Here is a 27863-nt window from a genome sequence, read left to right as displayed (position 1 = left end):
ATTAATTCGCTGTGTTAGCCTGTAAAGAGAATTCTTCACTTTTTTTTTTGAAGTCTTCAGCAAACTTTGGCTATACATGAATCATTGTTTTGCCCACCAACTTGTCGAAATCAATAGTGACTTTTCCCTTATAAAACCCACTTATAGGTAGCAACTATTTATTTTTCTATTGTGAATAATGCGATCTACCTTTGGCTTCTTCTTCTCTTCGCAAAATGGCAAAAAGTTCAATTTGTTATCAGTAAAAACGATTTATTTCTAAGCATCAGCCTTCTCCTTACTATTATTGGTAAATCATTGTATTACAGACCTACCGTCGTTATAATGGCTTTACCTAAACGTACGCAACTGTATTTCTTGTGAGTAATGGCGAGCTTCTCGCATGCTTGTTGGAACATGGGAATATTTTGCAGATACGTTAAGAACAACCAGCATATACATTTTAAAAATGATACCAATATCTGTGATTTATTTAATTGAATTTTCTAGGAATTGTACCCCAGGTGGGGGCAGAAGTTCGCCGAGATAAACGGTGAATTTCGCAGCATCTGAACGATGAGGGCCAATGACTAGAAGGAACGGGGCCAGACAAACCGGGACGTAGTTATCCGTTTCACGATCCACCGTAAATTATGAATAGCGCGTGTTTTTCTATGAGCCTAGTGAAAGATGTTTTTGTAATAGGTGCAGGGGAACTTTGATAAATAGGCTGCTGCCCCCTGCTGATCTTGCTTGGAAGCCTGGCACACTGATACTCTCCTAAGCTGAGCAACTATACCTTTTAACCTTCAATTCTTTGAAGCTTTCTAGTCATATGAATGTTACAAGTCAGGGGCTATACGAATGATCATCATGAATCGCGTTAATAAAATAATAATAATACTAGCGTTTTATATATATATACATATACAGTCGCCAAGTGCAGTTGGTAACGCTCAGGCTTTAGATGATCTTACAGACAGGGTATTCTGCTGTCGAATATTCTCTCGATCAAAATTTTTTGCCATTTTTCAAATTGGCACAGTCACCACAATGTATAATCCCATTACTTTCAAAGGAACCACGAGAAAGGTCTCTAAGCATCCTATGGCAAAAGCTGACGAAAGAGGACAAGAAAAAAGACTTTGGGTGCTCGAAAATGAAATACGAAATGATGTAGGAGCAATATCGAGTCACCTTCTTTTCTTTGACAGAAAACATTAAGGGTATGTAATGATTATTAGTGCAAAAATAGGAACCTCGGATCGCCAAACCACCACGAGAGGTCTGTAATTGTTATGGAAATTTACAGCGTAAAGAGACAGAGAATAGTGAAAGAGTCCACTATTCTCTGTCAACTCGCCAATCTAACACGGAAGGTGAACGTCCTCGATACGCAAGTTGCGGCGGTTCCCTGACAAATAGTGGCAGGGTTTGCCAGTAGGGGCATAGTAGGAATGGAAGAGCGGAGTGAGTCCAATAGATGTAAGCTCGCTCCAAGATCCTGTCGGGTATCATGGCGGTAGGCATCGTAGACGGCGGATCATTCGGTTCTGCTCTGCTGCTCCTATAAAGCGCGAAAGAACAGCAGAAACTCACACAGACAACTACTGAGAAGTTTCTATAATTATGGATTGGACTAGCGCTATACCAGCTACCCTATCGCAGGACGTGCCTTTAGCCTAGGCTTACTACGCCACGAAAATGGTCGCAATTGTTGGAAAACGTCGTTTTTGCCATTACGGCGTTGAAGTGGCAAGGCGATGCGTAGTTCTTCTAGATTTCGTTTAGTTCTTGAACCGTTCTCTCGTCCTTCTTCTATATGCGATTATTGGGTATGCGTTTTTGATGTATATCCTTTCGTCGTTCCGCTCATATATATGGAGGGAGACAATAAGTGGTTCGGTGTATGGCAACCCTCTCCAGTATACTCAGGCTGCATATACAGGTATGACTGTGAGTGTCTAGGCGTTTGCGAAGATAGATCCTGCAGGAAATGGTCCCATTGTGGCCTGTAATTCAAGCGACGCGTGATGAGAAACACATAAGAGAAGTCTCAAGCTCGCAGCTAAGCGACCCACCTTCATTACCGTTAATAATACTTGCAAGAACTTCCAGTTTGCTTAAGTAACATATAATAAATATTTTGAGCTAGTTAGTAACGAAAAGATATCTTTCTATCCTTGAATATTTCTAAAAGACAGATATCTTTTTTGCCGTAATGATAAAAAATTGATATCCTAAAACGGTAGGGTCAATTGCTCGACGAAATGAGAAATATTAAGGGATCTAATGGCAAACAACAATAGAACAAAAAAAAATAGTGGTTGAAGTTTACTTCCGATTCGAAATCAATGTCCTGATTACTATGATTCTTACATATAGAAAGTACGTAGAAAGTACAATCCATTTTCGCGTTTGAAACTCTAGTATCTATATGATCCTTATGCTATATGACTCTTATTTGTCTGATAAAATTAACAACCTCGTAACAGATCAATTGTTTTCAAACAGGTGGATCACACTGTTACTGAGCTCTGGAAAATGTGAGCTTACGCCCACATGACCCCCGGCCAAAAAACCTGTGTTTACGAAGCACAAAACTAACTGCCCTGATTTCGAGTGTGGCGTTTTCTACACTCTCCACTCATGTGCGACATATCAATCTGCACTCGATCAGGACCAGGCCAAGTTCGAAAAAGACCCACCTAGCAATAGACTTTCCGTTTGAAGAGACCAGCTAGTGCTATTAGTAAACTCTACCTTAAAATTCGTTCTCATTGCCAGATTGGCACAGGTTCAGAAAGTCTGCGCTTGTCAGTTAGCGCAGCAGTTGCAGAGTGGCACCAGCAGTAAAACCACTGTTTAGGTATATTCTATCTTCGAATAGGGCAGCCTGCTTGTATAGCTGAGGGCAGCAGTGGGGCAGCCGACTCGGGCGCTGTCAACGACACTTTTCGAGCCTGGTGTCTTCGAGCTGCATATAATGAAATGCTGACTAAAAATGGGCGACTACAATTGTAGCCCTGGTGGTCTTTCAGCCTTTAACTTATGGTCTTTTTTTTTGAGGTTGCAGGTCTTCTGCTTTTAGCCTCATTGTTATAAGGAAGTAGTCTGATATAAAAAAAAAAAAAAAAAAAAAAAAAAAGTACAGGTTAACTGTCGCTCCCTTGCTAATGGCTACGAAACAGCAATTAAAAGTATACATTACATGACTGGTGAAGGACGTTAAGACAACGAGTGCGCAGACAAATAGTTCATAACGTAATGGAAATCCTAATAAAAGACCACATGATTTGCTATTATTAATAGGCAAAGCTGTTTAGTTAAGCCTAAACAAGCAAGACTTGCCGTTGTTGATCAGTCAAATGGATTAGTTATAAATTATATGACATGAAACAAAAAACTGTGGTACGAGTAGTGGTTCTACGGTGTAGCAACCCAGCGCTCTATTTGCAATACGTTTATGTGTCTCGCCAAAAAAATCTTTCAAATTAAAATCTCATTCATGTCTGAAGTGTAATGGAAAATCAACAGATCAATTCTGGAACATTCCGCAAGCCATACACCTTTTTCCCTAATGATGCCGCGATGCTCTCTTGAGGGCTGAATTTTTTCGACGTTGTTCTATCCATGTTTGTACAGAGCGATTAAACCTCAACTCAACTTTGCTCTGTGAGAGGTGCCAAGCACCCCTCTGTATACCCTGTTAGAAAAACATGAATTTTTCATCGTGTCTAGAAGATCAGGGCGAATGTATTAAGTTATGACGTAATAGATAATTCCTTCAATGACAAAAGTAATGTGATTTTCGTTTTCTTTGCTTATTGTCCCACACTTTCAGAGAGTTACATACTTCGCCTGCGTGTGTTTTCAATAGTAATAAGGCAGTAGAGAGTATGATAATTTAATAAGTGCATTATGAGCAAAATTGACTTTTTACTTGTTGCTTTGAATGAATACTTCCATAGCAGTGGACTATGAACTCAGCGAACTAAGAGTAGTACATACGGCCTTTTAGAATGCCTTTTCGTCAAGATGAGCTCGGAGATCTATTTTAATTTACGTAGAATAGGTGCCGACCGGACTTAATAAGTCCGGTCGGCACCAGGAAGTTTTTCCAGGAAGTCTACCCTTCTTGGTGTACGGTGACCTTGAGAAATACCTGAGGAAATTGATGGATGGCAGCCTTTTGTGCACACCGGACAGGCGCTATCACATAAGAGTTCTGCACCAGACAATTTCGATCTTCGTCTTCTCGGCGTATCAGACCCTGAAACCATCACGGGACAGTTCGTACGTATACGTCTACTGCTGCCAGGTGTTTATATGTTACCCACTGTGGCGCTTCATACAACAATTCAGTTCTCCTCAGTGGGTCCTTTACGCCCGGCCAAAAGACGACGCCAAACCATCCCTTGCTGATTCTCAGCTCGGATTTCCTCAAGCAACCGCGTACTTTCTTTCTCGCGTTTTGAACGCCAACATGGTTACGCCATGACAGCAGCCACACCATTCGGATGATATCGACTTTCCTCCCATTTCCTGTTGTTCGTCAGATTCTGGATTGTTGCCCTCTTCCATGTCATAATACTTCTCTAGCTACCTGTATCCGCTGCCTCATGCTGCATTTCCAGGAGAGCAGGATCGCAAAATACATCAACCCCCTTAGCACCGTGCAAGCGGCAGCACAATCCAATACCACGAGAGGAAAACGCTTAGTGTGCATTGTTGTTCACGTTACCCAGGAACGGACCAAAACTTGTTTTGCTTTTCGTGCTACGGGGTAGCTGGGTAACAAAAACGACACCTCTGTACTCCGCGTCCTGAGGGAGAAGTTTTAATACATCTCCAGTGGAAGCCTGCTCGCCGATTCCTCTTCATTGGCAACATGCTTCCTTTCAGCAGCTCTTGATTCTTTTGCAAGACTATAATCTAGTCGCAAACATCTGTATCTGTAACATCTGGACGCTTCCATTACAGGAAAAAATGCAAATCCTAGCTCTTTACCAAAAAGCGACAATATGTTTAATAACAAGGAATTAACTTCTTTTTGTGCCGATGTCTTCGTAGCTGACGTAAGCGAATCTCTGATTCGCAGCGTATTTTTTTTTTATTACACTAGGTTAGGTAGTAAAAAAAGTAGCAAAAACTTGTTTACTGCTGGTTATGGTATGTGGGTTGTGATATTAGGTCCAATCATTCCATACAACAATAAACAGTTTACTGTTAGTATAGTAATCTACTTAACAGAGATGTATTGTTTACTATATCATCAAGGGTGAACTTATACACATTACAATGATTATCAAGTAGAACTGGTACAGCCACCGGGGACGAGGTGACGTACAATGTGAGAAACAGCACTCGTCGGACCCATGCAATACTATACTGCGTAAGTACAACAAAGTTAAACAATCTTAGAGTGTGTGTCTTTCGCCGAAAAATCTCGTTGAATAATCAACTAGAGAACTAAGTATTTTTACGAAGCACCAAAATAGAATATGTTTATATTTACTTCGTCGTATGGCTTTGTCAGCGTACCATTCATGGGCCTACTACCTTGTGTGAAATGCGATTTCACGAGGATCACGACATCATGTCTCCTTTTAAAATGAGTAATAAAAAGGATTATATTTACCATGGATAGCAGAGTGAAACCCTAAAGAACCCCAATCAAACGAACCAATAAAGGATAACTTTGGAGTAAGAATCGAGGGGGACCAGTTTGCAGCAGCTGTTCGCAAAGGGCTAGCCACTATGGCTACAATCTTCCTTTCGCATCTAAATTAACCTTCATGATACCACAGTACGTGAATGGTCTGCTCCTGTCGAACCTCGTATACTGACCTCTGCCATTTCCGATCTGTTGACACCGTGCAGTAACCGTCAGGGTCAGTATCGCTAGACCCTTGTTAAGGTTCTTTCGTCTTCTCTTAATTTCCTTTGAGTGATCCCCATCGGTTACAAGTTGGATATCCAAATCACCCTAAAATATCCCAACATCTACATAAAACAAGGCAGATCTCTCCATGATGGCGGCAACATCCTCAACAACGATTGGCCTTGAGCGACGGCGGCAGGAAAAAGTCGCGGCGACTGTCGCCCGTTATGGCCCTTCGTTGGCGATTTATCTTTTGCTTAGCAATAGAATCTCTAACTTCATTAATTTTAAAGCAGTCAATGCAGTTGAGTCAGGGAAAAGTGGATCTAGTACATAGTTATGCAGAAAGCATTGGAAACACTCCGCTGAGCTTAATCATTAGTCGGTCGCTCTACGTGTGCAATATGAGTTAAGTTGCGAAATTACAGTTTGTTTAGAAATAAGAAAGTGACTGATTAATTAGTTTTCCCTTTCAAAAAAAAAAAACAAATATAAATCAGTGAATTTCGGTGATTTAATTCCAAAGAGGCCATAGTTCGATTTAAGTCGAAAGATAGCCGAAAAAATACGTTACCTAGAAACTTTAAAATGTATGAGCTGCGTCCACTTTAGTCTATCGTAAGACTGATTTTGACAACGAAACATCACAGTACAAGCTTATTATTTTTTCAGCTCCATATTGAGCACGTGAGCATAGCGCGATCGGTCACACTGTTTATTTCAGAATGAAGAATGAACGGGTCAAATATGCTCACCTATGCACAAATTCACATTCACATAAAAATTAACGAAAAAAACGAACCGCAAATACCGTAGCGACGGTCATCTACGTCAGTCGTCGAAGAAACCTCAAAAAGTACAGAGTCGTTACGCCTATATATATATATATATATATACGCCTATATAAGCGCTATTTAATCTACCCACCAATGTGGTATCACAGAGGTGTGATATACCGTGTTATGCTTATACAAGTTCATCGAAAATCCTATATTCAAAACGAAGGTCGTCAATTTTTTTACAAATGTATTCACAGTTTTTGCGGTTATACCAGGTTCGCCTGTCGAGGCTAGCCTTATCTAAGCCTCAGTCCTCCTTTCCATCGTTGTCCTGGTCTTTACCATCCATGTGCGACCCTTACATATCATTATTCTGGCCACCACCAGCTGAGCCTCACGCCCATAATATATATCGTTATTTTGTCATTTGTAATGCAAATCTTCCGTTTGGTCCACGAGGGCTGACACCGAGACGAAGCTAGAGCTAGCTTGGCTTTGCTGCACGGATCTGCTAGTCCTGCGGCACCTTTGACGTGCATAGTCTTATTCGCTCTGCTATCGTCATCATGAAGGAACGAAGTTCCCTGTCCACTTTCTCTCTGGTTTCTGCGGAGGATACGTTCAAAGAAAGGCGCAAAGAGAAAGATGGGAAAAGAGCTGGCACAGGGTAGCGGCATTAGCCGAACGTGTATGGAGTGGCGCGTTTTGGAAACGAGATGTATGGGGTTAACCGTAGAGGGTCGACCTAAAAACTGCCCACAATTGAAGCAGGTACGAGCCCGACACAGTCCTAGTGTCAGGCTCGGACAACCGTCTAGCAACGATCGCAAGGTTTAGCTGGGCCAAGATAATCCGCGCAGGGCCTGAAGGTTTCTGGTTCCTACATGGAACATCACTTTAATGTGGCCTTATGCAAACGCACAAAAACTAGCAAACTTTTCAGGGCACACACACACACACGCTCCATGTGATATATTATGTAAGGTCGCGTTAGCACATGCGATGATGCGAGTAAGAAGGACAGTACGAAGAACATTACAAATTTCGAAGGTGATAAATTTTATATACGTATACAAAGCAGTTGTAGTATTATTATCATTATTAGTAATATTTATCATTTATATATATTTTTGAGTTAATTAAGCATTTTGTTCCACATATGGATCAAACCTAGCCAAACGGTGCCCGCGATTTATAAGCAAATTGCGTATAAGATAAGTCAATAGTAACAAAAAAAGCTTGCCTAAATAAGAGTAACAACTATAACATGTAAAACCCCGAAAACCTCTCGTTACTGCGGAGAATAAGCTATCACAATTCTTCCTACTGTAGACAAACCTTAATGACAAATGGCTTTAGCTTTAACCGACTGAGCTCCACTCCTTACGAATTCAATTCCTTTTTATTTATTTAGTATTTTATTTAAATAGGATAACGCAGTCATTAATGGTAACGAAGCAAATTGTTATTCTTCCTTAGACGGGGTAAAACCCGCACGTACAAACACACAGAGAAACATCACGTTGTTATGGAGTCTCGTTACACGGGATTATACGTCCGGACTAAAGAGTCGTTGTTCCTTAACCTTGATACTTTCACTGAATGACTGCTATATGCACGCACACAAATGGCCAATGCTGATTATCTGCTCGAGTCGCAAAAGTGTAGTAAAAAAAAAAATGCCAGCTCCATTTCAGCTTGGTTTCTCACTGTACATAAATGTCGACATAAGTACCCTCCTGTACGTGTACATCAGGTTGGAAGCTGAGCGCAGCTGTATTTGAACAATCAGTTCCCATAGAATCATTGAATGAAGTCAGTCCTTTGTGCAACGATGTTCTTGCCACAAGGATCGTCTGTCCGCTGTCCGGTTGGCATTTCCGTGTAATACATGTTGTTAAGATTACAGATTTAATATATCTTACGGTATTATAGCACACGTACTATACACTGCCTGGGAGACAGGGACTTACATTTAGTAGAACACTCACTACAGGAGGAGCTTGAATAGAGGTTTATTACGTCCTGATGAATAGATTTATAGAATATGATACGATAAAGGGCAAAAGCTTTCCGACTATATCATATAGCCGGATTATCAATAAGGATAATGTGTATTTATCGGATCTACAGTGACAGCAGTAAAGCTACTGCTAAGCACAAACGCTAAATATTATTGCATAAATGAGCCGTTTCCCAAATGGAGCAATCAGTTCACCTAAAGCTTAATCTTTACACTGAATTCTGATCCTATTTAATTCCCACAAATGCGTTGTCGTATAATAAAATTCAGATTTTCTCTAATAAATGACATAAGCGTAAAGGAAACACATATCTAATTTAATTTTTACTTTTCTTTCCACGTGAATGCGAGGTTCTTCTGAAGGCTGATGGTGTGAAGTACTAAGCTACTTTCCCCACTACATCAACTGCCTGCATATATAAAGTGCTATCAATATGTCCAACACTGTAGAAGAGCGCCAAATGATGTCTTGACGTATTTCCGATGGCGGCTACCCGTCGAACAGTTTCTAAAACAGTCCGATCGGACTGTCCAACTTTTTTCCTCTATTTACGTAAGACTAGAATTATACCGATCCTATCGACTCTGCATTTCGTGTTAAAATTCAAATACACTCTGCTAACCCCGGCAGGGAAACATCGAGGGGCCAGCCTTTCCCTTGTTCCCCCGCCCCTTTCCTTAAGGTTACAACAGTAACCTCGTACTGCGATGGCACGTGGTCTGTTCGAGCGTTGAGTTGTACTTGCCTGTTCAGCGAGTGCTGCCACCTGCTATCGGATTCGGTCCGATCAGACAACGTAACAGTGGTTCTGTGGGGTGTGTTTGTGCGTGTGTGAAGAGAAGGACGTCCTGGAAGAAGAAAGAAGTGGCAGCAGGTGTGAATAGAGGAGAGCGTACGGGCTGACAGACGGAACTCGGCTGGTACTAGCAGATTCCATTAGGATGAGCGCAGAGACTGCGGAACAGGACGAGACTACTACACAGATGGGGGTAGAGGAATAGCTGATACGGTGCTAGCTGTGACCGTGTTAGTTTATCCAAAAGTAGAGGTCTATCTTACTTGTCACTCTCCAGTAAGAGGGCATTTCCTTGGGTTACGAATTCCTGTAGCGTTTCGCCTGGAGAAGTTGTTTTTATTGCACCTTACGAAGACAACTATTATTTTTGTATCGGTGCTTGGGTTGTTCATGTTGCAGTCGATGTTAGTTCTGGATTTAGTCAGTGCGGTGATTTAGTCGTGACGACGGCTGCAACGGCGGTGCAGCCTAATCATTCTATCATTTACCAGTTACTTAAATAGTAGTGCAATAATGGTTCTAGTAGTGTACCCAACTTCTGTAGCAGTTCAGCAACTCGCGCATGTTATACTTTCCATGAACTCAAGGGACAAGAGCAAAACAAAGGAAAGCTTGTTACGAGCGATCGTTTGAAGAACAGATCGTTGGCAAGTTATAGTCTTGTGGGATAAAAAGGCGGTCGTTCGGACTTCCAGACCGTAGCATGGGACGAGGAGAAAGCAGGCTCTTATAAGCAAAAGACCAAAAGCCTTCGTCAGTGCAAAGTCTAACGTGACCCCTCTTTCGTATACCGACTCAAATAGAGCAGTAATGATGGTGGTACCTTCTGGCCTCTGCCAACGGCAGTCATTTAGGCATCTCGTATAGTTTAGTATTACCTTCGGCTTGATAGTGGCCAGGCATGAAATTGCGGTGCGATATAACTCTCCTCTTTCCCATTCTCGCTCGTCGTATCCAACAAGAACCTCTTTACTGCATTGAGGCAGGAGTAAGAGGCATCACTATAGTAAGTGTATGCTATTTCGGACGGCCATTTTACGAAAGCTGCATTTATTTGCCACCGTTCTCCCCAAAAAGTCGTCGCCCTGAAAGAACTATCTAGTTTCTGGGTGAAAGTTACAATTATTTTCGCTATTTTGGCACACTTTTGTAATTACTTTGTCATTAACTCAGCCAACGTTGCAACGTTCATTAATTGCAAGATGTACCGTGAAAAAGCCAAAGTTAATACAGAATAAAGTACAATTCGCTTCAACAAGGATAATTCCGTGAATAATGAATATATATTTTTGTTTTCCTCTATATATATATATATATATATATATATATATATAATATATATATATATTTTTTTTTTGCTGCCTAGATCTATAACAGCTGGTAGACTTTAGAAAAATAATGGAGTGACAGAAAAGGTACCAGCCGCGATCAAGTGCTTCAGACATGACCAGAAACCAACTGATGTCGCAGGCATCATCCGAACTAACATCAACTACCTCCAGCTACTTGGAAATCTTAGTGCGCAGCTAATGAAAGTGCTTGATGGATGTTCATTTATCGATCCATCCTCTAACGGAATCACCGGCAATCGGCGGTAGGGTGCCAGCATAAGCCAAAATATTATCAAGAGCAACGCTGACGTTTGCTGTCCTAACAGGCTTAGGATAGTGTAACTAGGTATATATACACACGTATACATTTATTCCTTTAACTGGTACCAAAGCAGAAAAGTTGTCTAAGAGATGGGAAAGATAGTCTTCACTGTGGCGTATTTGTCAGGGAAAAGGCTAGTTTAGAAAATAGGCTTTCCTTCTGCTAAGCGGGAAGACACAATTGACAGGGAACGAATTAATTCGATTTCGATTCAACGATGCGAAAATTCTTCCATTCGCCAGATACGCTTCCTTTAGCCGCCAGATAACATTGAACACTATATGTCTTCTTCGCATGGCAGTGACACTCAAATGTGACTCTGCCTAATGCCACTCGCTCGTATTCCGCTGGATGCACATGACTCTATGTCGCACTGTATTAAGGAGGTACTAGCTAAATGTATTTTGTGTTCAAACGGCACGGACGGGTCCCCCATAAGAACCTCTCACATTTCGATTTCTACACCTAACTATCGTAGGACGATAACGGTGAAAAAGAGAACCTAGGATAAACACACTACATACACTCGCTTATGTATGTAAGTCTTTGTCGATTCGATTTTACGTAGCTGTCTTTCAACCTTTCCCGATGTCCAACCTGTATACCGGCGTGGCTCTGTAATAGGCACTTGTCAATGTTGCGGTACCCTGAACTCAGCTATATCTGACTCCGTGATCGTGAATGATGTTGGCTTTGGTGAAGTGCGACACTTCTTGCCGGTCTGATCTATTAGTGACGAGAAAAAGAAAAGCAATGAACGGACAAAGACAAGGAAACTAAAAGCGAAAAGAAAAACCCTCAAGCCGCTCGATATCATGTCATGGCGTGCGTAGATGGTGTAGACTCTGAAGCTCCATTCATCAAGTACGGTAGCGGCTACGCTATGTGGCGCATAGGTAGCGTGTGCATCTGTGCGTGGGAAATAGAAAGTATGTTAGTATTTGTCTGTGTGAGCATATGGCAGAAAATTGGCTTCGTATTTTCCCATTACTTCCGGGGTGTTGACATTGATGGGATGTGAAACAATCGGCGCGCAAAAGGTTTACAATGTAGGTTAGAACTATAGAAGACCCATTTTCCTCCTTCTTTTTTTCTTCTCCTGCACAACTGCACGACGACAGGAGGAAGAAATGAGCAACGAAGACTAACTGCTAGCAGGTTACATCGTGACATTGCTGCTGTTGGCAGAGCCAGTGATGGTAGCGCTCGCTCGTCCCGCTAAACAATTAAAGCCACCCAGCTCTTCAAAATCCCAAACCTTCGTCATACTCCGCATCCGCCTTCTCGGAGGCAGGATCTATTGGTCTTTCTGTAAATGGACGGGGCGGTTGGTCGATTAAGAGAAACGGAGAAGAGACGGTAGGTAGAAGTATGAAGAGTGAGAGGGTCATAGAAACAAGGTCTAATAGACGATTTGGGCTTCGATAAGCCGGAATAACTTGGTACTCAGTGATGTTGTCTAAATGATTAATGCTTCTGATGAAACAAGTGGTAGATTTTTAATTCTAGCAAAATAGAAGAGGAATTTAATGTGACTGACTAAGGTGTTAATATTATAAGGGGTATATACAAAAAAGCTTACCGGAGCACAGATGTTTCCCTTAAGCTATCCGATAGGTAATTTAATTTAGCAGCTAGTTTCTGTACCCAAAATATAGCTTTCTGCTTAGTCACTGTACAGTTCTGGTTAGTGTTTGTCCTTAGCGTTACGATACATCACGACTATGGCGGATAACATAAGCTCTAAATACCTTTACCCAACCGACTGGTAGTGTCTATAAGCCCGGATAATTTCGCGATAGATTGTTTGTCATCCTTATTCGATGGTATTGGTGGCCATCTTACTATTACTACCATCGATAGTTCAAGCTGCTTGTCGTTACGAATCTGTTTGCTCTAAGCAAAAAACCACTAGAACAATAACAACGGCTCAGCCCTTCATTGAGGTATTATATGTTCACCAAACCGTAGAAGCCGCTAATTTAAAATATCTTAGCTTAAAATATCTTAATAATAGCGAAGCTGTACGTAAATGCTTCCAGAGAAGCCTACACAACTTCCACTGTGGCGGAACCAAGACCCCAGGGTTACCCAGCAGTTACAATAAGGCTTCCACTTAAAACCGAGTAGGTTTTGCAAATACGAGCCTTACTTCACTTACTAATGTCATTTTAATTAGTAATTTTCATGTTTATGGGCATTTTTATCAACTACATTGTTGTCGACAAACATATATTTTTCTATTAGACCACAGTCAGTTAGTGGACCGCAGGACTCGTTAGGTTGATTTCCTTCGATACCTAGTCATCTGGCTACCTTACAAAGTTGGTTATACCCGTTTCCCTTACATATGTTGACACATTGCGTATCATTCAAACATTCTACACATTAGGCCCTCTACACGCAATTCGACAGAGGTTCTAATTTAAAGGTTCTAAGTACTGGCCAGATGTCCAAAAAAAAACTGGCAAAAAATGCTGTTTAGCTCAGCCGAACCCTGTCATAACACGTTATTATAACAACGAGTCATGATAACATAACTATTTTTATTCGTTAGCCCTCGCAACGTGTTCCTGAATAGGCTGTCGCGTCATCTGATAGAGTTCGCGTGGCCAGTCCCCTCGTACGTTTCATGCTTCTCGCGAGACTTCACTTACTTAACAAAATATATGATCCTATACCATTTTGTTACACTTAAGTAGCGGACGTTCGTGGTAGACATATCCGATGTAAGAAATATTGCTGTTTTTTTTTCTAGCAAGATATAAATAAATGTATCAAATAAAAAAAATGGCAGCTCTCATGTGCTTTCCGGGACGCTCTGATGCGCTCTTAAAAATAGAAAGTGAAGCTTTACAAACTGATCTCGACAGCTTAAGAATCACTTAGTCATAAGAGAAAATGTCAGATGCCAACTGAAAAGCAATTATAGAAGATTTGCCAATGTTACCTTTCGAATTGTCATGTATCTGAAGCTTTCGCCTCAATGGCACAATTTAGATACACGTGGAGTTATCTTCAATCAATAGCTATTCTATAAGTAAGTGCTGCTGGTCATGAAGCAACGAAGAACTAGAACAAGTAAGATGGTACACAAAGAAATGGCCGGGATAAGATAGGACACGCTGACATATGCCAATGGCTGGAAATGTACCGAAGAGGATCTAGCATAGATAAGTCTGCCAGCCACAGAGAGCAAGGGAGGTCAAAGACGTAATACTGTTACTTGAACCGTGTTCTTCGTAATCGGAGTTTGGAAAGGAAGGAAGTAACACTGAAGTCGTTAAGGAAGGAAAGATGGAGGAAATTATAGATACGGTAGCCTGCCTAACTACTAGTCAGAATCGGCACTCGCAAGTTTCAGTTGAGCAAGTCACAATGTAGTACATGGCTAGTCAGACCTGTAAAATAAAGGCTAAACCACCTCGAGGCATAACAGACGCAAAGCAATCAATTTCGAATACTTTTAATTTAAAAATCTATCTGCATATCTAAAAGCGCTTAGGAAGCTCTCAGTGGGGAGACGGCGTAAAACACAAGATGACAGTAGCATTTAGAACAGCTATTTGTAGAAAAGAAAAATTACACACGATAGTGCTCACTAAACCTGGCACCGCGCTGCTGCTCTACCTAGAACAACATGTAGTTTTATTGTTTGGAAACGTTTTGATATAGAATACATAGTCTCTTGAGAATCCAGCCGAAATCGTGAATTTCACTTTGTATAGGCCCGCGTTAATTTTGCAAAAGGAGGTAAGTAGTGGACATCAGATAGGGAGGAAGGCCCAAAAAAACATAAATAACATTGATACTCAATGACATTGCCTGGTAATGTATAAGTCTTCAGTTTGTCATCTAGACACCTCGTTTCTTCGGCCTGGTGTATAAAATGAAAGATAGTATCTTTGTTCCAATTTTTCTTTCGTCAGATTAAGAAATTTGTTAGCAAATCGGACAAAATCGTATTACTAAAAAATTTGTATGTTTTCTCCGTTGTACGTTTTAAGCAATAATGACAGCAAAAACGCAGTGAGTCTTCTGGGACCAAACTGTAGTGATATAGATAAAACAAGTAGTTCTCTTGGGTGATAATAAAACTAATAATAATAGTATTTCTCACTGGCGTTTTCTTCATCTAATAGTTATTATAACTAAAGGATACTCGAGGAATAAGTGAAAACAATTTTCTTTATATACATGCTTTGCAACGTAAGTTCTAAGTTTCCTATTCTCTTATCAACGGTTTGGTAAGGGTAAACCTAAAGGGTGAAAAAACGTTCTAGACTAGCTCTTGGTCACCTATCATCACCTATTTTTTCGAGGCGTCTCTTGCTACGCAAACTTCACTATTCGGCTGAAAGTTACGTTTTCAGTGAACCGATCACGAACGCCCATGTCATGCGCTTCAGGCAGACGAGTGTTAAAGTATCATGTTAACAATAAAGCTGCAATGACTCGTTTTATCTAGACACTTCTGTGCAAGCCCTTTCAAGTTTCATGTGTGACCCATCATGAGGTTGTTTTATGCATTCGGCTCATCATCCAATACAAACTCAACCGAGTACGCAGTTAGCTCCCTCCATGGAAAAAATATTGCGCCATTTTGGCAGAAGTGTGCATGCATAATATATCGTATAAGTTTTGCTATCGACTGTGAACAAAGCAAGCTCAGTAAACCAGCTACTGTCGATAGGCAAACTTCACGTTCGTACACTTTAGTACAATGGTACATAGAAATGCAGTACAAGAAAAAATCATCAAATTGACTATAAGCATTATATCGCATTGCTACGCGTTCGATTCCAGCTACGCCTGCTGTACCTGTGATCCATAAAGCAAAACCACGAATCGCACCATAGGCCCGGCTCAAGTACGAATATAAAGCGTTGTCCTGATACTGCCGTATCAGTTAGTACAATGCAGCGCATCGTACAGGACAAACCTAATTCATTCGCTTTATTTTCTTTAATATGTGTAATATATCGTGGAGTACATCCACAGTTGTTACGTATACAAATAGCTTCGTGCAATAGGTAGGTTGAGCGTAAAACGCGGGTTTTGGTTCCGGTACTTATAAACAAACTGCCCAGTATGGGTAGGCTTAAAATGTCAGTCACAGTTGGTCGTTCGTTTTTCCCCTTGTACATAGTGACTTCACTTAATTTCGTTCGGCGTACGACACTTTAGGTTGCAGTAAGATGACTTTGTTCGATTTTCAGTCCGCATAGAACATTAACTGACTTGGGCGTTCAAAAGGACCACAACTTACTTTCGAGTGCCCATGTGCAGGGCATGCATACATGAGGCAAAACAGTGGATTTTCGATCGTAGAAGCGTAGCTGCAATTAGTCTTTTGCGCATCTGTTATGTTACGCGTCGTCAGCAGCGTTGCACACGGTGGTGCTAATCAGAACAGCTCGATCGAAGAAGAAGCTCTTAGCATAAACGGATGGGGGCAGGGGAGAGAACTGTGTCAGGGAATATCGGGTGAGTACCCCACCCACCGCCCCCATTGCTATAATTTCTAGACACTCTCTGCTGCATCGTCGTAATAGTAATGAATGTCCAGCGATTATGACCTGGGCATCCACCTAAACAGAGACTGGATTTTATTTGCTGCGGTAGTAGATACAGCACGCAGAATTCAGATAGCGGGGGGTGAAAGGGTTGAAACGTTGAAGCTGTAGAAGTGTCAACTCTAATGTAAGCACTTCACTTCAAGTTGTTAGTCGGCTATTGGCTTGAGAGTAAAGCTCGAAGTAGTGCTGGCCAGCGTCGAGTACTCCATGGAGCATTAGAGACACATTATGCTCGTTACACAGTCTTTAGCCCGGGTTCACTTTTGGCCCCATCCCTCGAAAAGAGAGCGACTCTAGACAACGTTAGACTTGCAGAAGCTTTTGACAAAGGAGACTCCACAATCTCTCTTGAGACCCGTTGCCCGGTTAATGCGTCGATCAGCTCTTGTAAAAGGACAGCTCTTATAAAAGGGTCAGACGACGGGGGTGAGATGCAATGAACAATCGGAGAATTGACGAATGAGTTTAGTTCTCAATCACACAATGCTATATTAGGCTAGCCAGTACCGTACCGCGAACGAAAGCCCACTTCGCCAATTTAAGCTACAGGCCAAAGCAGTGGGAATGTGTAGACGAAGACGCTTTTAAACAGAGGACAGTGTGAATTGAAGCTGTAACAGTCGAACGAAGCAGTCGTTCTCGGCGACTGCCTCTCAGAAGCTACAATAAAAATTCCAGAATTGGACAACTAATATTGTCAGTGCATTTTTTGAATAAAGACGTATTTTACGTCAGCGGTATCCCAGCCACTCCTTTATTTTTCGTTTGCTCCGCATAGCCTACACTCTCCTAGTCCTTTACATAGAAAAAAGCCGCGTATAAATTACGAGATGCGGATGATTAGGTACGTTTCTTGGACAACTATGCATACTCTTTACAGTACACTGCTTCTATTAAGGCCTGTTCTGTTTGTATGACAAGCGTGTTCGTTCAGAATTTTCAGAGTCTACTTGGAGTTCGATACAAAAGCCTCGACATGGGAAAAGAGACACGAAAACGACATTGGGGCACTACAAGCGGCGGGCAGCAATAGAAGGACGTTTTTTAAGTTCGACTTCGAGTAATCATCCTTTGGTAGGACCCTGAACACACAGGGTGACCGAAGTTTCGAGGGATTGAGGACAACCGAAAACATATTGCGTTAAATCCTCTTTCGGCACAGCTTTACGTGTCGCTTCCCACATTTGGCTTGCGTCAAGACTCAAAGTATGCAGAAGTTTTTGACGCGATCCTATGGCTCGAGACCGCCTAGCACAGAACTATACAAAAAGATTAGGTCCCTAGAGAAAGTGCGTTTCAAGGAATCGCATGAACCATAGAACAGGCTCACCTTTTGGCTTCTCCCTTTCCACTGCTGCCTATTGATACTACTGCGATGGCTTGGCGTTCGTTTTCCCCGTCCACTTCCTTCAAATAATCCTTCACGAGCATGAAATAGTATCACATAACGAGGCAAAGATACGCTAGCGTGCTATGTCGTAGAAGCCTATTGAGTTACTCTTAGATGCAAGCTTTACACGCGATGACCAGACAAGCGCCTACGGGCGTATACGACTGCTTGCTTGACATTGGGAAGCTTGCTATTGGGTGCAGAAATGATCCTTCATTCTCTAACTCTCGTAAACGCACTTTCTCACTGGGGTTGACTGGAGACTAGTTTAAGGCCTGATCTGTCGTAGAAGAATATGTGTCTCGACGATGAGCTATACGTCGCGTGAATAGCCAGCCGAAGAATACAACAGGGCAAAGCCACCGCGGTCCTGAATGTCTATGCTGTTAAACTCTGGCGTCGAGCCAGATTTTTTTTTGCTATTACCCCAGGAGGTTTTTTAACGTTTTCTCATCTGCAAACTGAGTCCGACGCCTCAAAACAAGATCCCAGGCCCGATCCTGCTTTTCTTTCCCTCCAAAAGCCTATTCAGCTCAAGGATGCTGGGTTTACCTTACCATACGTTGATGGCCCACCTAGAACACAAAATGAATCGGATCATCAACTCAATGCTCTTGCCTCCGTATACAGATATTATTCTATGTACGCACTAAGGCATTCATTTAGAATAACTTAATGTCTTCCTGTACTTTTCGAGCTTCCGATCTCGATATTGAGACAAATACAGCAAACGGGACAACTCTATACTCAGTAGTTGAGTAGGTTTTTTGTTCCTAGCTGACCCTCGGCCTGAAGCGCCTTATTGCTTTTAGCTTTGAAGACTTTCCGACGCTTCGAAAGAAAGAAAAAGCACAGGCACCTTTCTGATCGCTAATACACGTATTTCGCAGTTGTACATTTTGTATATGTACGGGCATCTAGATGTGCGACTGCACATAAGCCGAATCATGCTGACCAAACTGGTGCATCTGGAGCCTCATCAAAAGTCATCATTAAGTATACATAGAGTTCTTAGTTAAAGCTAAACATATATCGCCCATCGTACAAACACTTGAGCGTTGGTTACGCGAGCCTTAGTATACGGAGAATGATAGAAAGTAAACTTTCATACAAAACTCTGGATATTAATATAGACAAATGGACGTCTATACCTATCTGCACCGAAACAGTACGTGTATATTTAAAGAATCGAGTTCTGATTGCAACTGATCGCCTTCCTGCTGGAACACAACGATGCGTAATCTAATAGAGTAACACCATTACATCGCATAAATTTGTACTACTCTAGTGAACCTCATTCGCATGCAACCTAAATAGCTTCTCTTCTTTTCTACAATCAGCCACTGATCATAGCGGCAGAAAGAGCCGGAGGTTATTCCTCTATTTCAATCATGGTTTTACTTCCTTGGACTTCATATAGTCGCAGCCCTCCCTGCTCTTGCTGCGGTTACGTCGAGTTTGCTTCATCAGTATGGCAGCGGCTTCGACAGGTACCTGGTGCCTCTACTGCTACCTATCCATCTTCCGATCAATCAGCGAGATAGTGTACTGTATAGTGAGTGTTTTGCCTGATGGCAGTGCCCTGTTGGGCAAGCTATTTAATCAAATCAAACAAATAGCAACATCAGAACAATCGGATTAGCGCCCTCGGTTCTTGCTCGTCCTACGATCTGCTCTACCGTCACTATTACTTCTGCTTCTGAAGCCTCTGCTACATCAATTTTGTTCTCATTGCCAACCCCCCACTATGACTCGTTTCGGAATTGACATACCACTATTAGCAGTAGCTATGGTGCTGAGATGTCGAGAGAAACAAGCGAAGTTCCAAAGAAAGGCCAAAGCTGGTGGCAGTTGGTCTCCGCTTGGCAGTACCGCGAGTAAATGCAAAACCCTATGTACTATCGATCGTTATGTACGCTAGAGTGATATTTCTTAGAGAGCAGCGGCAGTGGAGTAACGGTAGGGCGTCAGGTTGCATGATCAGCAGACTAAAATAGAAGACGTTTATAATTTTTTTATCAGAGGCCATATTCGTATATGCGCGTGTATGCACACCGTTATATTGTCTTTAAACCGGTAGCAGATGCCTATTTATGGGCCGTAGATTGATACGATCGACGCAGACGACACTGTTAAAATATGTTTACTATACAGGTAGGACTAGACGGATAAAATAGTTATCGTATACGAAGCTACGACTGGTTTGTACCCATCAAACAGAATACGAAAAATTGACTCCGTGTTACGCCGATCGGTAGACAGGCACTTGAAACGAACGTGCGCTGCAACGGCCCTACAGCGCAGATCAAGAGGGACATATCAGGAAATAAAAAATATATGTCCATATTCAAATATGATACACACATGAACTAAACAAACACCTGTAATATCATAGTAATGGCACTACCCATTATGTTTATAATTACGATAATAGATAGAACCCGTCAATGTTTTGCTCAGGCTTGTTCTTATGTACGGTAACAAAAATGGTAAATTTTTCCTTTTCTAATTTCCCCAAAATAAAACCCAGTCAATGACCTCTGTGTGGGTACGACCGATAAAATCAGTAGTTTGTCGATATCACCTTATCTGAGCGAAGAGTTGACATAACAAGTTTGGACGATGTACGCAAAAATACTAGCCGTTAATTAACAATGAAGAATTGGTGGGACGAGCAGTCTATATCTATATTTATATATAGTGTAGAAAGTTTCGATCGGCATAACTTTTGTCTGTTGGGTTTCTACTACTCGTAGTAGTGTAGTTTTTGGTTTGTTCAAGGCTACACCACACAAACAAACTAATACTTATGCATAATTTATTGAATTTTGCTATCGTAATTACGACTGGAGAGTTGAGAGGAGTAGGCGGAGCTTATAAGCCGTAAAGTTAGTACCGATCCTTCGAAAAAGGAAGGACCAAATATTATTTATAGATTACTCGTCAGACACTAGGCTGTTTGTGGTATATTGTTTCGTGGGCCAAACAGTGCTAAAGCAGAGAATCCCAAAGTTATGAACAGTTGAATAAAGTAATTAGACAAAGGCAGATGGCAATAAAAACATTATATTGCAAGCTGTCAATCTTTGTCTTCGAGGCCAATTTAGTAATTGGCGAAATGAAGTTAACATGAGCAGATGGTGGCACTCAATGGAGCCTCGCGATCGACTCTCCACATATCCGCCTCATCGAGCAGCACAAGCAATGCACGGGCTGAAGAAGTAGAAAACGTATCCACTAAAGGCAAACATCATATGTAGCAGTGGCCGTTGTTAACGACCGTTATGGACTTAAACACTCTGCGATCATCCAATAAGGAGGACCACGTTTGTACAATAGCTTCCGCATGACATACTTTCTTTCTGCCTACCGGTAGATTGGTTTCCCAGTCGCGGACATGAGAAAAGAAGCCGCGACTGTGAAGGCAGTCACTTCAAACGAAAAACAGCTGAAATACAAACAAGTCAATAACAGCAGCAGTGTTTTAGCATCGTCCTTCTATAAGGACGGACAAGTGGTGTCCTTACTTGTTCAAGAAAAGATCCTCGCAACTGTATAGCTTTAAACTATTCCGACTAATATACTTAGAAGACTCTCTATTACTGCAGTGCCGTCATTTTGAAAATCGATCGTATTTTTCGACTCAATTGAGACAAGGAAACTGGTACAACTGTTACCGCTCTACCCCAGGCAATACGCCCATCAAGAAGGATCAGAAGTTTCAGTCTATGTAGCTAAACTTATTTACCAAGTGGACCTCTCTGTACAATATTTTGAGGTCCATAGAGAGATTCGATTGGCGATGCGATACTAACCCATTTTCCGTAGCTAAATGATTACGATTATTCTAAGATATAAAATGCTTGCCCACACGCACTTAATCCGACTGTTGTAGTAAACACTTCGATATATACTTAACGTCTTATGGATAAATTTAAGAATATGGTTACATATTTTCATTGATACCCATTTGTTTACTTCGGAAGAAGTGATTGATTGTCGACTTTTTTGAGAAAGTCTGCGCAATAGTGGGCATACATCCGCATATAACAGGTACACCGGGCGGTAAGAAATTAGCATATCTTCACAACCTACTATGACCTGTACATATACACGGACAAACACCCGTACGAAGTCGTCGGTCCTGTCATCGCAGATGCTCAAGTTTGGAAAGAAAAACATGCATAAAAAAGGAGTGAGCAACGGATGCTTTATGTGGTCCTTGGATAGTATAAGTACTCGACGCAACTCGTATGGAATCTTGTTCTTCGTCTTTGGTAAATGGACAAACACCGGAGCACGGGACTGCACCAGCGGAGCAGAGGTGATCACACTGGATCAGTCTGTATCAAACCTATAGTCTCTCAAGGAGGGGCACTTGAAGGCAAGAGCCGCTTGCGACGTGCGAATTTCATGCTTGCGCACAGATGCCTTAGCTTTGACAGGACTAACAGACGCACAATTCCTTGGCTAATTACAGCTCCTGTTGCCTTCAATGTCAACCGACCTTCGATCGCCTAAGACCAATACCAAAAAATTGGGTCCTTTTTTTATTCAGAGTGCGAAAAGGCATTAAATGAGACAGCCTCTAAAGGCCCTACCTACATATATCATAGATACACATATATGTTATACTAGATGGTTTGCCACCTAGACGAAACAAGATGGTTTTTTTCGCCTATGTATAAAATTAAACAAATTTGTTTCATTGAGGTTATGTAACTAAGACGGTTCTTTTCAGACAAACTGTGTGAAAGTAGAGGTATTCACACAAAGATTTCACAGTACGTTTAGGAGCATTTTTAATGTTACTTTCTCTCGCGTATTCTTGTCGAAAAGGTCGTAACGCTTAGATTGATTTGTAGGTTAAGCACAGTTAAAAAAGGTATAAGCTATGGCCTTTATCCAGCTGACCAATGTTAGGTTGCACTTTCGTATAAAAGCTGTTAGCTCTGCGCCATCGCACCCTCACTAGTGTTTTCAATGATTCATTGTTCTCATAAAGCTTTTGTCATCAATGGCAGCTTTTACCCAACAATCCCCCATCTTACCGGGTATTTTAGTCTTCTGTCGATATCAACAGTAGCAACATAAACGGCGATGTGTAGGCACTTTCTTTCGACCCATAACTCCATTACTATACATGCGTTTGTTGAAGGAACTTAGCGAAGGCCACGCTATCCGCCACGAAGCAATTCTACAGCCATTTTTGCTGCTCGAACAACAAAGCTCAAGGGAATGGCTCTAGGACGACAGACAGCCTTTAAGCAGGACCTAGTACGATTACTGCCGTCACTATTTCAACATCAGCACAGATCGTAAAACGTCTTCCGGATGGATCTTCTGTAAAGGAGTAGCAAACAACGGAAGACATGAGAAAAGCAAAAAAAAATCTGACTAAGGTTTCTTTGTGTGGCGCATTTTAGCGGCTGCGCGATTAAGTTCCTAGTAATATACAAATGTACAACTCCTCATAGATCGGTTCACTAGACAGAGGGAACTTGTACAGTCAGAAAATGGGCAAGACCTTACATACTTAAACGGCGTAAGTAGCTCACAGAACACCTTTATACAACTGCTTGTATCGTTGATCGCTTATACGCCGAACTATTATAAGATAGCTAACCACTCAATATCGAGTGCATGTCCTACCGTACAATTAATAGGAAAAATTCAAAATTGCTGCTACGTATCTATGGTCGACGACACACTGGCCACTTAAGCTAAATTCGCAACGTTCTCGCATTGAAAACGTTATAGCAACCGCCACTGTCAGAGTCCAAATATCATGTTGAATATAAACAATTACCAATGTTTCCTTTGAAAATTAGAGGATTCTAGCTCAAATTAAACATAGCCCCAAGTAGCATTTAGATGGTGGCATACGTTCGGTGTCAAACTATAAATTTAAAAATGCGTAAGTTTAATGCCGATTAGTTGCGTTGCTTGATCTATATTTGTGCGATCTTTGCTTAAAATAAATTATGCTGATACTTGGGTAACCTGCAAAATCTCCTGGAAAGCGACTTGTGTAAGATAATAAGTGTCCTATTATAAAAACAGATCACAAAGCTATTATATGCTCATGAGCGAGAATCGATGTGCCATTCACGAATATGTGTTTAAAGCCAACTGGTTACCTCCATAAAGCCTATATTAGGTTCTTCCATGAACTTACTTCCTAACCTCTATTTCACCTAAAAGACTTCAACAAAAGAACTAATGCATCTTCAATACAATGTGTAAGATGCCTTACGCCGGTATATACGATATAAAATATATTGTGACTCCTCTCGGTCGCGCGCTTTTTCAAGCAAAAACTTCATCTGGCAGCACCTCACTCAGGTGGAGATCTGGCTGGCTGCCCCGCCAAACACGGCACTAGGGGCTTTCGTAGTACTAGGCTGATCCATACGGCGTTGTTATCATTATTGATGGCCGTAAAAGGGGCCAGGCACCTTCTTACAAGGTGAAATATCTTCTTTTGACGTTCATGCCACATCTTCTCGGGGGAAGTGAATGGTATCTGATAGAGTGATATTTCGAAGACTAGGAGCTGGGGCGGTTCGCACTTCTGCTTTTTTGATGGTATAGCTGGCAGACAAAGCATTAAGCGATATATTTGAAACAAAATGTGTGAAGTACTATGCAGGAAGAATATCACGACTCTGCCGAAGGGAACTCGACTTCGCTTTGACTTTCGTGAGAGAGGATCATCATTAAAAGAAGCATCAAAAAGAAGGTGACCTTCAAAGCAAAATAGAGCTTCATTTATACCTAAAATCGCCAGAGGAATTGGGACTAAAACCTGTTAGTGCGTACAACAGAATTCACTGACTGATGACTGAGAGCTTTAAATGTATTCCTTAATGCTTACGCAGAAAAAGCACGTGGGTTTTTCAAAGAATAATCTTAAAAGATGTACGAAAATGGGATAATCGAAACAATGTACATTAATAAAGTGCTTTCGTCGCCTCGTTGTTGGCACGGCTTGAAGTTCCACGGTACAATCTGAAGCTACTGAATCCCAACGAACATTTATTCAGAATCGTCATTTTGTGTGCACCTACAGTGTTTTGAATTTTCCGCCAAGCGCTATGTGTTTATAAATCGCTAGCAGACGAGGCCGCCGCTACCACCAGATAGATCTATATGTAGGCTTATTTGCCTCTTGTCTGTTTTCGTTACATTTTTCTATATTCTTCCCACATGAAGAAATATAGTCGCCTGACAATATAAGTAACTATAAATAGGCTTACCGCCAGCCAAAGAGCGAACTGTGTATACTCGCCTTGAAAAGAAAAGAAAGAGCGTTGTGCACGACGAGGGGGAATGAAGATCCGTCGGTACGCAGCCGAAAGCCAAACAGCTCCGAGCTGCTTTCAGCAGCAGTCATCAAACCGTCCAAGCACATACATGTCCATTAGGTGGTATAAGATCGAAAACGATAGGTGCTTACCGATGGCCCAACGGCGGAGGCCGATATCGCTGCTGATAGAGCAGCCAGGATACCAGCGGCTGGCGGGATCGCCAGTGTTATTGGACGGGGGGTGTCGGCTAACATCGATGCAATTGATACATATACAGACGTATATATCTATTTACCTTGCTAGTTAGTGAGACCAGCAAAGTGCACATATAGCAATATAACCACTGGGTAGAATATGGCAGGGTCGGCCTTTTACTTCACTCGCATCCCGAGTCATCTTGGCTCAGTCTGACCGCTGCCGAAACAACAACGGCAGTATCATCCCACGGCTCCTACTTCAAGCGTGCGACTTTTATAATGACGCATGTTGTTGTATCGGCTGCACGCGTGTGTTCCTGTTATATAGGTAGATACACATCCACGCTCGCTATCGTGCGTGCCACTATACACAGCCGCCTGCGACCAATAGAGTGTTTAGGTTCGATACATTCGATGCCTTCGTTCTTTACACAACCTTACTCAAAGCAGCATTGCTCAGCATCACCCTCAGAAAGAGAACTGCAAACTGGTAAAGCTGCCTCTCGACCTAGTCTAGACGAGCGCAGGGGGAGGGCGTTGTCTGCAAACTGGGTAAACACTATCAGCCGTATTCCTTGTTATAACTTTGTCACTCAGCGTTCATATCCACCCTTCCAAAGTATCTGAGTTCCGGCCGCTTACTTATCACCGCTCTATATCTCTTCCTTCCTCCAGCCATCTCATTCTCATTTTATCGTTAAGCGCAAAAAAGCGGGTAAACGTTTCGGCTTGCCTTTATATTTTCGAATTCCAGCTAATGTATATGTACATATATATACGTATGCACAAAAAAGCAGAACTGGGCGAAGAGTCGACAGGACAATCTGAGCACTCTGCGGGTTACTGAGGTCCTCTTCTAGTATGGGTCTATAATGAACCGCAAAAGGTAGATGGCGAATGAAAGAAATATAGTGTTCCGTGATTGGCGGTGGTGAAGCAATGGCTTGTCTGCCAAGAAATTCTGGCGAGAAACTTGGATTGATTCAATTTAGATACAATAGGTGAATAGAATTTAGTGCTGCCAAAATGAACGATGATCTTTTTTGTGAGCCTTCTCTGTTGCTTTCGATTACTGCCGAGAGTATCGATACATTCAACAATACCTATCGTCTTTGCTCCATGTGCTTACTGACATTTATATTTCTATTATACAACCATACCTCTGTGGAGGTTCAAGCTACCAGTTTACGTTCGATTTTAGGGCTAACTGATTCTTTTAGGAACTGTAGTCATGCCCCTTTTCTGTATCTCCGTCTGGAGTCAGAATTAGGGTATGGTAAATCGTACTTTAGGATCCGTTCCCCCTTCCAAATTTAGTCTGCTCAGTCGAGAGTTGAAGCTCTCAAAATTGCTCCATCCGACCTTTCGCGCAGTTATCTGTGGGGTTAGATGACAGTCTTCAAAGTACTGGCAAATTGCTCAGCGGCAACTGCTGATTTTCCACCGGGAGCAGTTCGATTTGATAAACCGCGGAAGCCCCTTTCCCGTAACTGCCTTTTAGCGGATGTGTCGGATAGTAGGTCAAGCAAAAAAGAAGCTTTTTCATTCGGTAAAAACTATTACAGAAATAACACGTAGATACCTTGCTCACTTTTTACGTAGCCAGACGAAAAAAGAAGAGGAACTGTCGTTTTTTTTCCTTTTCTTCTAGCTACAGACAAACGTTAATGATCTTCCTTTGGCGTTATCCTTTTACAGTATTTGTGACGGATTTTCTCTTTTCATTATTCAGGGTACTCGTTTGTTCGTTTCTCTTGTTACCGTCTAAAACCTCTCTTTCTACCCGTCCGTTTCATCGGCTCCTTTTTTTTTTGTCATGAACCTCTCATCCGAGACGTTCTTCTTGTGGGGGCCGTGGCACCGCATTTCGCCATCTCGTCGCATCGCTGGAACGCAGAGGAATCGCCAAATCGTCGTTTTCACAAATACTTCTACCCGCTAGTAGTGAGAAACGAATAATAGGCGGTACTGCTCTTCCCCTCTCCAATGACACAGCCTACGTCGCTGCATTTCTGAACCGGAGTCGACGTCATTCTCTCGAGATAGTAACTCGCCAAGTCAACCCAAGCTGCAGCATCAGCAGCGGCGAGAGTGCCTTTGCATAGTGAGCAATGACCGGGCAGATCAAAGGGGAGCGGGCGCTGGGAATGGTAAGAAAACCTAGAACAAATTTGTCACCGTTGTGTCGTTTTGTACCTTCGTCGTCTGGTATTATCATCGGCCCGACAGTATACGTTGTTTCAAACAGAAAAAACTCGTCCTGAGATGTACC

General features: G+C 41.9%; 1 long non-coding RNA gene across 1 annotated transcript; it reads right to left on the bottom strand.

Annotated features, from left to right (window-relative positions):
- Nucleotides 1-440: 440 nt before the first annotated feature.
- On the bottom strand, nucleotides 441-23421 carry LOC147753759 (uncharacterized). Its single transcript, XR_015310197.1, has 2 exons — nucleotides 23136-23421; nucleotides 441-1991 (listed from the first exon to the last, which is right to left on the bottom strand). It is a non-coding gene; the product is annotated as an uncharacterized LOC147753759 (long non-coding RNA).
- Between the last annotated feature and the right edge of the window lie 4442 nt (nucleotides 23422-27863).

The sequence above is a fragment of the Varroa jacobsoni genome, unplaced genomic scaffold (assembly GCF_002532875.2).
Source record: "Varroa jacobsoni isolate VJ856 unplaced genomic scaffold, vjacob_1.0 scaffold_247, whole genome shotgun sequence".
In the NCBI taxonomy this organism is placed as follows: Eukaryota; Metazoa; Arthropoda; class Arachnida; order Mesostigmata; family Varroidae; genus Varroa; species Varroa jacobsoni.
Note: the sequence above shows the minus strand (reverse complement) of the source record. Positions and strands in the feature narration are given on the sequence as shown.